General features: G+C 37.5%; 1 long non-coding RNA gene across 1 annotated transcript; it reads left to right on the forward strand.

The window, feature by feature from the left end:
- The first annotated feature begins 7868 nt into the window (after nucleotides 1-7868).
- On the forward strand, nucleotides 7869-9808 carry LOC103490057 (uncharacterized). Its single transcript, XR_001762713.2, has 3 exons — nucleotides 7869-7965; nucleotides 8043-8112; nucleotides 9644-9808. It is a non-coding gene; the product is annotated as an uncharacterized LOC103490057 (long non-coding RNA).

A 9808-nucleotide genomic window follows, 5' to 3' on the forward strand; every position in this document is an offset into this window, starting at 1 on the left:
TAGGTTGTATTAGAGCGTAAGTTTCTGGGAAAGCTGAAGTTTACCTTTGTTTGGCATGAGAGTAAGTTGTAAGTTGTTTTGGTGGGAAAAGTTGAGCTAGATTTGAAGCTGTTCTTATAGGAAGTAGTCGATATCATGCCCGAGATGAGAAGAGATCAAGCTAGACCGCGGGCTACTACTGAGCCTACAATGGACTCCGAAACCCCACCTAATCAATTAGGATATCATAAGAGAAAGGGAAGAGGTGTTGCCTGAAAGAGTTACGCAAACATTAAGAGAATTAAAGAAGCAATTGGGTATTGAGAGATGGAAGGCGTAGGAGCCATGATTTTCAAAAGAACTACAAATCCAGGTGATGCGGAGAAGTGGCTAAGCTTGGTTGAAAGATGCTTCAAGGTAATAGATTGCCCTAAAGATTGGGAAGTGAGGTTGGCAATGTTTTTGTTCCCAAGTAACAATGAGGATCGGTCGATCCTGTATGCAGTGAGAGAAGGAGGAATAAATTTTGTAAAAGATTCAAGAAAGGACTTCGGGAGAAGTTTTATCCCCGTTCGTTTGTAGATGAAAAGAGGAAGAACTCCTGAGTCTGGAACAAGGCAATATGACTATCGCAAAGTATGAACACTAAACTCGCAATGTATGCGATGACCTTCGTAATGGATGAAGAAGATAAGAGGTAATTTGGAAAGGGGATTAAGGACAACAATTTGGACTCTAGTGACGATGAGTACGAATTGGTTGGATTTTTCTAAGTTGGTCGAGACAGCAATGCGAGCTAAAAAGGTTTGGTCGAAGAAGAAGGAAAGAGTTTGAGGAGAAAGAAAAATGGTGTGAAAGTGAGTTAGGAAGAGAAAAAAGGGAAGTGGCAAAGAGGTAAGTAAGTCGGCAAAGCCTTACCTTAGCCAAGGATCTCATTGGTCTGACAATCGGAGATCGAAATGCATTGAGTGTGGAAAGAAATATAGAGGAGTCTGTTAACACAAAATTGTTTGTTAAAGTGTGATCAAGTGGACATTACCAAGATGAATGCCAAGAAAGGACCATATGGGCAAGGGACCAACGCCTAATAGGATTGGCGTCCCACTTTGTTCAACAATCCACACGAAAAGGCCCCATAATAGACAAGGGAAATAGAGTTGTGGGGATGGAAAATTTGACAGACGTGACAACGGGTAGACCCTTAACCCACAAGTCACAGATTGCTATCCAGCCCACAGCGGGTAGAAATACTCGTTCCACAAAACCCAATGTGAGAAAAAGAAGTAGAAGTTAGGCATCCTAAAAGGAAGGTAACCAAGTATTTTAATAAACAACCTTTTCGAGTAAAGCAAATATTTCATGAATGATTTTATAAATGAAAATTATGTTTTGAGTGTGTTCCTTTTGAGTTGTGGTATGCATATAACCTGTGAAGACGTCGCGTGGGCATTTGGTTCAGCAAGACAATTAAGAAAAATATTTAGATGTTATAAACGTAATGAACCTCGCAATAGAGCAATAGAAGATATTGGCAAGAATAAATCCCAGTAGTCTTGACGAAGGAGACGAATCACATTCTTGGGTGGAAGAGATAAAAGAACCAATATGCGATTTCTATGAATTAGTGAAAGGAAGTGTTGTGAGGTCGAGTTGTGAGAATGAAAGGTGAACCATGTGATTGTATGGTGTTTCCTAAAAGGATGTCAAGAGCCAATTGACAGAAATTGCAAGTGGTTTGTCTTACGAACCACTACCAAAAATTTTAAAAGATTCCTAAAATATAATTTAGAGAAACCGTGACTTATATGATTTTTCCTTGTGCTTCCCCCAATTCTTTAATCGCATATGACTTATAATTAATAAGATTTACTGAACACTAGAATGATGTAATTGAAGAAAGTAGGGGAGCTTAATAGTCATGAATTAAAATAGTTTTCATGCCTTATGCAACATAATGCCTCATCGATCCTTGCTGCGTGATTTGGGATGAGATGCTCTATTCATGCTGTGTGATGTTGAATATAATGCCCTATTTATGTTGTGTGATCGTGAATATGATGTTTTATTCATATTGAGTGATTTTGAATAGGATGTCTATTCATGCTGTGTGATCTTGAATAAGATGTCATACGCATGATGTGTGATCTAGGATGAGATACCCTATTTATGCTGTGTGATCTTGAATATGATGCATGTCATGTGATCTCGGATGAGATGGCCTACTCATGTTGTGTAATCTTGAATAGAATGCCCTATTCATACTGTATGATCTTGAATAGGATGCCCTATTTATGTTGTGTGATCTTGAATAAGATTTCTCATGCTTGCTTATTGTGTGATTTGGTATGGGATGCCCTTTGCTTGCTATGTGATCTGGCATTGGAAGACGCATTATGCGTAGTAGAATTGATAGAACTTGCTAATTGTGTTGAGACTACTCCACATGGCTACAACTCAGTAAAAGAGTGTGGTAAATGCTTAAGCTGAGGAAGGGGTATGAAGACAATAGAACGTGTAGGACGATATTATGAGTTGATGATAAGGTGTGCTAGAAAGTACACGATGTGACAAAGCTTATGGTAAAAATAAAAGAGATGTTATCTTTACGTTGTACCGTATATCAATAGTGGATCAAAGTGGTAAAATACCCATGCGAACATGGGTAGTTCTCACTTTATTCACGAAGCTTCGCGAGTAAGTCTCACGTAGACAAGGAAAAGAAAGCATGAAGTAGAATTTCAAGGACGAAATTCCAAAAAAGAGGCACTAGTTATGAGATCTTGATCCCATTACACCAACGCGATAAAGACCCTGCGACAAGGGTACTGAACGAAGAGACTCCTAATCAAAGAAGTGTTCCGCAAAAGGAGCATGTGTGAGGCCCTAACTAGAAGAAAGGAAGTTCGAATGGAGAGGATCCTTGCTGGGAAGTCAATTTGGATAAGAGTATAGGACATTTCGCAAGGTAACGTGCAAAGGGGAAGAAGGCAACATGGAAAGAAGTGCTTAATTTTAAGTTCCATCGAGAAGGCAAGTGATCTTGTCACACCCCGCCCCATGCTCTTCGTTGCTTAGTATGTGAGATGCGGTATGATTTGATTATTCTAACGCGTTAAATGCCAAAACACTCATCTTGGGATCCTTAAGCTTTGCTTAATCGCCTACTCTTTTCTTTCCTAACTGTAGTCATAGTTTAAGCGATTAAACAACATAACAAAGAGGAATAAGACAAACATATACTTTTATTAACTTGAAACAAGCGTTACTACAACTCTTTATATAGGTTATATAAGTGCAACACTTAAATTTGATCTAAACGCTTTGGCAAACTCTTCTCGTGTAGCAAGCCCTTTCACATTTCCCCCACTTGGCCTTAACGCCTAGAACCTAAAAGGTAAAACATTAAAACATACATCTAAAATATTCAGTGAGGTTTTATGAAATCCTTTTTGCGAAATACCTTTTTGTAAACATCATTATTTTACAAAAATTTGGTCGCATAAATTCATCATTTCACATATACATACATTTTACATAAACACACATTAGTCAACAATCATTCCTTTCATCAAGAATCCCAAAGCATTCTCTACGCTAAGTCTCATTACTTCGCGTTTAGACTACTGTAACAACATCATTCGAGAATATCCTAATTCGTACTTGTTGCTCAAGTCGCTAAACACAATGTAGCATTTTCTACATTAGCCAGCTTCACTCCACCATGCAGTCCTTTCCTACATGGCTGCCTTTACTCCTTATGTGCACATAATAGTCAGCTCATTGATAGGAAGTAGACTAATGATTTGAACACCATTTTATAATCATTGAAATACATAAACCATGCTTGAAATCATAGCATAAACTTTTCAGGTAATTCTTTTAGTCATAAAAGAATTTATAAAGAAAGCTTGAAATCATATAAATACTTTGAAGAAAACACTCACAACACTTGGTTAATCAAATTCCAAATACTTCTTTTCTTCTTCTCGCTAGACACTTTAGCAGCACTTCATCCCCTAAGTTTTCTCTTGATTTTTGCAGTGTAACAATACTTGATAATTTAGCTAGAGACCCTAATTTATACTACTCCAAAAACAGCAACCCTGGTGCACGTGTAGGCTTAAGGTTTAACTTAATCATACTTAGCTTAATCTCTATACGTGGCCCAAATCTTAGGAGATTTCTTGAAATTTCCTTACTCCTTTTCACCTAGTCTTTATCTCGCGAAGAACCTTAATCGCATGGTTACCCAACCTTCACAAGTCTTGTCGCCTAAGCTTTCTTGCAAATGAACTTGATTTTTCAAATAAAAATAAAGGAGGGAGATCTTGAATGCTAGACAGCTGGTCGAGAAAATCGCTAGGCGAGAAAAGGCATACAAAAGCAGAGAAGGAAGGAGTTGAGGCTAAGTATATTCGTGAGTGATAAAACAAGATTCGACATGATTACTAAGTTTTCGTTTATTTCTAATTCTTTTCTGTATTTGGTTATGAGTTATGAATGAATGTTGTGAATAATTCGTCCTAAACAAATAAGTGTCCTTGAAAGAATGTTTGTTTTTCTGTTTCGTATCTCTCATAAATAGAATCTCTATGAACCTTCCATTAATGGAAGGAAGGCCTTATGAATGACTTCCATAAATAGTTAATATTGTGTTTAAGGTATTCTGTTGATAATCATCTGAAAGTATTATTTTGTGATCTTTATTGTATGATACCGTAACTACAGAAATAATGTGTAGGGAAAGTAAGCTAGAAAATTAACCTTTTACTTCTGATTGAAATGGTGATCTATCAAGAGGATACGAGATCTATCGTAAGACGCTGGTGAGAATCCCAAGTAACTCATGTGACGCTGGTTGAGTGTGAATCCCAGGTAACTTACGTAACGCTGGTTGAGTGTGAATCCTAGGTCTAGGCAAGGAAAGAGTGTTAAGTCTAGGCGGGTTGCAATGAGACATTGGTTGAATGAAAATCCTAGGCTGAGAAAGGATGAATGTGACGAGGCGCTAGTGTAAATCCCAGGTAACTCGCATGACATTGGTTGAATTTGAATCCCAGGTCTAAGCGAGGAGAGAATTTTAGGCCTCAATGATGAGTTGGAAAGCGTATTAGCTTGAACGTGTGGAACTTATTTATGCTTGTGGTACTAAACCCTAAACCCAAAACCCTAAATCTTGTTGTTTTCCCTATAAAGGTTTTCTTAAACCCATCACTCACCAAGTTTGTTTGACTTATGTTTTAAATTTTTTCTCCCAAAGTTGTCAGGTGTTGAAGCCATACAAAGGATGGGTATCAGGCATTGTAGCCTAGTTAAGAAGGGAAGGCAGAAGCACTTTATTGGCTTATACGGCATGACAGTCGTGTCATCTTGCGTCTAAGGAACTGTTTGGTAAACACAAATGACCCAACTTAGCAGGAAAGCGAGAGCAACACCTAGGCTGGTAAGGCCTAGCGAGAGAAGCCCAAGAGGCAGAAAGCTGAATCAGGGAGGAATAGCCCTAAACGCGGCCCGCTAAGAGATGTGATTAGACAATCAAAGCGAAGAACTAAGTTGTACCTTTACATCTCTAGGTATCAGCTCCAACGAGTAGTGTCTAGCGGAGCCAAGAAAAGAGGGTTATTGAGGACTGCCCTCGAGTTAGGATGTTGATGACTCAAGGAGAAGGGGTAGAAGAAAGGGGTCTCGTATCCTTAAAGACCCCGACGTGGAGAGCAAAACCTTAGTGGCAAAGAGAGAACAAAGCACGTTGCTAAACGATGAGGCAAAAAAATCAGATGTCAAGTTGGAAAAGCTGTGATAGGCGAAGGGAGGCTTAAAAATTATGTTTAAGTCTTGTTATAAGGAAAAGTCTAAGTTCTATTTGAATATTGTAAAAGTGTTAAGTTAATAAAGAAAGGTTTTGTACTCATCCAACTGCATTATCTTGTGTCTATCGGGTAAGTAGTTGAAAGGTATTGTTAAGCTAAGTATTAAAGACCCACTGATAAGGCTAAGTTAATGAACTTTACGTTGTTGTATTCCACTGTTGTGCTAAAAAAAATTGGCGTTTAAAGCCCTGTGTTGAGGTTGTAAAAGAGAAGTTGTTCCGCTTTGAGGGCCTAAGCGGCACGTCTCCACTAGGTTGCGAGAAGCAACTTTAGGGGCGGCGCATGACATATGGGCCCATTGTCATATTAAATTAAGGGATAGTTGCAAATGTAGCAATTTTATTCAAAATAATTAAGTATATAGCAACATTTTAAAAAAAATTACAAATATAGCAAAATTTGTCAAAGTCGGAGTCTATCACTGATAGACTATGTAATAAATGTTGGTCTATCACTGATAAACCATAGGAGTCTATCAATGATCGAAGTCTATCACCGATAGACTTTGTTATATTTGCAATTTTTTTAAAATATTGCTACATACTTAATAATTATTCTAAAAATTGCTATCCATTATAATTACCCTTAAATTAACCTAACGGGTTGCATACGAAACCACTTAGTCGAAGTTGTCTTTGAGTTGGGTAATTAATAAGTCCAATTGGAGAATTGAAAATTTATTAGGGAACATACTTAATAAGCCCAATTGAAGAACTTTAAGCTTATTAGAGATCCTAAGCTTATTAGAAAACCCCAAGAAGCCTATAAATAAGATCTTAGGTGTCTTATTTTACATCCAAGCAAAGACATAAAATTTGTTCTAGGCAGAGAGATAATAAAGAGAGTCAAAATTCTCACTTTATAAGGTTCAAGCAGATTTGAATTTGAGGAGTTGAATTCACGGTTCGTGTGTGGATATCGTTAGAGGCACGACTTTTCCACGTGGTTGTATGATCCGACTCTGAAGCGGCACCAAAGAATGAAAAAATATGTTCCCTTCCTCAATTGTGGGTTTCTGGCTGTCGAGTCGTATGTGTCTGTCTTATTAATTCCTTCCTCCCGAGTGTATTCTTGTTCTGCCTCTTAGTAAGAAGTTATTCTTATTAGGAGAAGGTGGATTGTTGGGGGATGCCTCGTTTTAGAGACGAGCCCCTTGCGGTTGGCACCTATATAGTTTGTGATGAGTAAAGGTCCACTCCACCTCTGTTATCTCTCCTCCAAATGATCGAAGGAAGATCTATTTAGCTTGTTCATTTTGAAATTCAACAGGTATTTGATTGTGAGGAACGTCCCATCATTAGGTTGTAGACATGACTTGCACACAAACTGTTCTTCTCCTACAAGAACCTTGAAGAGTAACTTCAGTTCTCGTTTCCCTTTCTTAATTCCCGTACTTTCTTTTCTCTAATTCCTCAGATGGAATGATACTTTATTACCACTCCCTCATCTCATGCTTCCCCCATGTTTGATTGGATTAACTTCTCATAAGTTTAATAACTATCTTAGGTGTAAACCCAGGATACAGAAGAATGTGATGAATTCACAGACGTTTTTTTTCTTTTGTCAAATATCATTTGGTCACCAATGCCAGGTATTTGCACCTGTCTTCTGGTTTTTCTTTTGTTTCAAAGAATGCGTTACTGTGCCCCTAAGTTTGGAGCGTTAATGTGCCCGAGTTTTGGACCATAACAATTTAACTTTCAGGTTTGGAAAAAGAATATTGGATGTGTTTGTTTTCCTTGATAATCGGCTCCAAGTCTCTTATGCGCCTGAATTTGAAAGCATGCTTGATACAAAGGAAAAGCTAGAAGTTAGGAGACGAGAATTTTTAGCACGATTGGATTGTAAGTTATGGTTTGGCTTATGTGTGTGTGTGTGTGATAGGAAGATGTTGCTTTGGGTACATCTTGAAGGTATCGACTTAAAAATCCAACACCACACCCACGTCATAGTTAAGAAATGATGTTTCCTTCCAATAGTTCATTTTTAAGCATGTAATAACTTTTTTATCAGCAGGCAGACCAAGAGGATCTGCAGTTAGTTCAACAACCGCAAAACTTACAAATCCTTCTCGCTCTCATTATACTATTGAGTAGAAGAACTCTCTTGAAAAGAGGTTTGGGCAAAATTAAAAAAATTGCAGTTCCTGAAGACTTGACAAGTTTGTTTAAACTCTCTCCCTCTCTCTGGTAGGAATTATGGAGACGTAGCACTCATTTCCAATCCCCATGTTTCTCAAATAACAAGAGTTTTCTCTAACCAGGTTTGTTACCATGGCTGTTTTCCTTCCCTTTTCATGTCATCTTTTATGTTACAATAATTATTAACAATGCTAATTGTAAACAATTATTCTGTGTTCTTTTAGTTTAAGCTTCTCTTCTACACGTGATATTTGAACATAGTTCCACTTTGTGCTGCAATTTGGGTGCAAAGGAGTTCAAACCAACAGATTGTATGATTGTGTCAGGTACTTAAGCACCTTTGGAGAACCACACCCTAAAAGCTAGCTATTGGGGTGGGACAGACAAACCACCTAAGTGCCACGTTGATCATCCCGTTCATAATAGTTTGCTTTGAAAGGTCAATGCAATGTGATAGGTTGCAAGCACAAAATTAGGAAGCTAGATGATTTCTCTTTGTAATTTGTTATGTTATTAGGCACAAAAATCCCGAGGCATTGGAGAAGTCTAGACTCTCCCAACCATCTATGAAAATACTAGTCGCGGATGTATTGGGAATCTTAGTCAGGATAGTAGAACGGGGATAGTGGTATTTAATTAGTGGTGTCGTGGTTATAAGTAAGGAGAATTGGGGACCTTAAAGGGGATATGATTTTGGTATTATCCAGTGCAGGACTTTAGAGAGAGACACGGTCCCTCGAAAGGCTGTAAATATTGAAATTTCTTTAATATTGCAATATATTCCTATCATTGTGTTTTCTATTGTGTTCACCATTAGGAGAATCCTAACACCATCTCCTGATTTTTCCTTTGTTTCTTTGTATTTTCTTGCCCTTTTACTAGTCGATTCAAATAAAATAGTGGAGTGATCTGCCATCAACCTAGTCGTATTTTATTTTATTCGACTCTTGTATACACCATATACACATACACGAAACAAGAGCTTCTTGGTGTGGATCTATGGTGCAACTGAGTCACTAATGAGCCGGTGGAAGGAAATGAGGGTTAGGGGTCTTGATTTTCTTTAGATGAAGCTAGAGCTTCTTGGTGGCTACTGGCTAAATGGTGTGATACGTTGTCTGAAGTGAAGTGTATGTATAGACGTTTGAGAACGTGGTTTTGCATCCAAGTGTGGAAAAAAGAATTTTTTTGGTGAAGGTGTAATAGCCAAAGATGGAGGTGATGGAAACAATATCTTAAGAAAGAGCTTTGGTTCCGGATTAGTGCTATAAGTTTTTGTGGGTTAAGTCAAGTTTATCACAAGGGGGAACCACCAAACCTCTCTGAAGTTTAAATTCTTCAATGTATAAAAGAATTCCACGGTAAACCAAGTATGGGGATTTAACTTGTATGAAAGATGAGAGTAACTTATAAATCTTAGTATACGATTGGACTAATCCATAGAATTAACTAACTGCCATTAACAATTTGACTAATTATCTTAATCAAATTAGCTAACTAGACAAGTCACAGAATTATGTTTCCTGTGCTTGCTATCTCCCTTCTTTATTTGTCTACATTTGTTAAAAAATTTATATATTTGTTTAATTAATATCCACGGTTAGTGGAGTCTACATAATCGTACATTGATATATATTTTATAAATTTATGTAGGTGAATGAAATGATGTCTTAACAGGAGGAAAAAAGAACCAACGATGACAGTAGCTCATACCTATAATATGATCTTGAACACTTATTGTGAATTTTGTTTGTATTTTGAGAGTGAACTTGTGTTGTTGGTACATTTACTAAATACTTTATTTACCTTTGTATCATT

This window comes from Cucumis melo, chromosome 4 (genome assembly GCF_025177605.1).
Source record: "Cucumis melo cultivar AY chromosome 4, USDA_Cmelo_AY_1.0, whole genome shotgun sequence".
Classification (NCBI taxonomy): Eukaryota; Viridiplantae; Streptophyta; class Magnoliopsida; order Cucurbitales; family Cucurbitaceae; genus Cucumis; species Cucumis melo.